Raw genomic sequence first — 1,520 nt, 5'->3', positions numbered from 1 at the left:
CAAAGATTACAACCTCGCCACCTGGCTCATGACCCCCTCTGGAACCCTCAGACAGAAGCCAAACATCGCTATAATGAGAGCCATGCAGCCATGCGCAACATCATTGAACAAACAATTGGAGTGCTCAAGCAGCGCTTCCGATGCGTGGATCATTCTCGAGGCTGCCTGCGATGTTCCCCTCAGCAGGTCTCTGAGTTCATTATGGTGTGCTGCATGCTACACAACTTAGCCATCATGAGGGGACAGGACTTGCCAATGGGGACTGCAGATCCACCTCAGGAGAGTGGAGGGGGCGAGGGGGTGGGGAAGGAGGAGGAGGAGGAGGAAGATGAGAAAGAGGAGCCTGGCAAGGATCCCATGCCACCACCCACCATCATCATCATCATAGGCATTCCCTCGGAATTGAGGAAGACTTGCTTCCACTCTTAAAATGAGTCCTTAGGTGGCTGAACAGCCCACCACAACCACATGGGAGGCATCGTGGAAATATTACGCCGCTGCAAAAACCTTACGTCAGCAGTTCATAATTGAACGCTTTCCTTGATGAGCAAATGGCATGTTTGACCATTACCTGGCCACTCTATCTCACCATGGTGATTATTCCCCCTCTTATTCTGCAAATGAGACACTACGCAGGAATGGTTAAGGTGAACAAAAGAATTTATGAAACATTTTAAAATGTTATAACTTTGTGAACATAATTTACAAATTTTGAAACTTTAATAAAATAACATTAATTGTGATAAAACTGTGATTAAACAACAACAATAATATAACCAACATCCCTGCCCCAATGTCTTTTACCACCAGCTTTCGTCCCCTTACACTTAGCCCCCTCCTTCTTCTGCTCCTCGTACTCAAAATGGCACCACGATCGTGTGCAGCAACGTTGTCAGAGCGCTGCTGTATTGGGGTTGAGACATTGAAGATGCCTTCTGGGGAGACACTGGACCAGCTCGTGACGTGGAAGGCCTGGCTTGTGACTGGCGAGCCTCTTCGTCTGCGTCGCCAGTCACAGTGGTGTGAGGATGTGTCTGGGTGTCACACTGGGGAACTCGAAAAGGCTGCTCGCCACACTCTCCGGGACTCCAGTGTGACTGGTGGAGACCACCAGCCTCATGTGGGCTGTGATGGCCTCGCAGATTTTGTGGCTCACACCAACAATTTGCGACCCTACCTCCGTTATGGTCACAGTGAGATTCTCGATGGTCGCGGGACTCCTACCCAGGACATCAAGGAGCTGATGGGTGAGCCTAATGCTCTCCCTGGACAGTCCCAACAAGTCTAGTTCCTCGTCTGCCTGACTGTCAGCAGACCGATTTTGCCGACTCACCCTCTGTAGAGATGGCAAATGGGATTCGACCCCTGAACTGTATGTACTAGTCCTAGGAGCCTCAGAGATCTCAGAGAATGTAACATCACCCTCAGACGAGGTGTTTGCCAGTAGTAAAAGAGGTGTGGACTGCATCTGCACCCCCCCTCTCCCAAAGTCGGCTACTTCTTCAACTTCTCTTCCTCAA

This window comes from Pristiophorus japonicus, chromosome 2 (genome assembly GCF_044704955.1).
Source record: "Pristiophorus japonicus isolate sPriJap1 chromosome 2, sPriJap1.hap1, whole genome shotgun sequence".
Taxonomy (NCBI): domain Eukaryota; kingdom Metazoa; phylum Chordata; class Chondrichthyes; family Pristiophoridae; genus Pristiophorus; species Pristiophorus japonicus.
The sequence above is the reverse complement of the archived record's forward strand: the minus strand, read 5'-3'. Positions refer to the sequence as shown.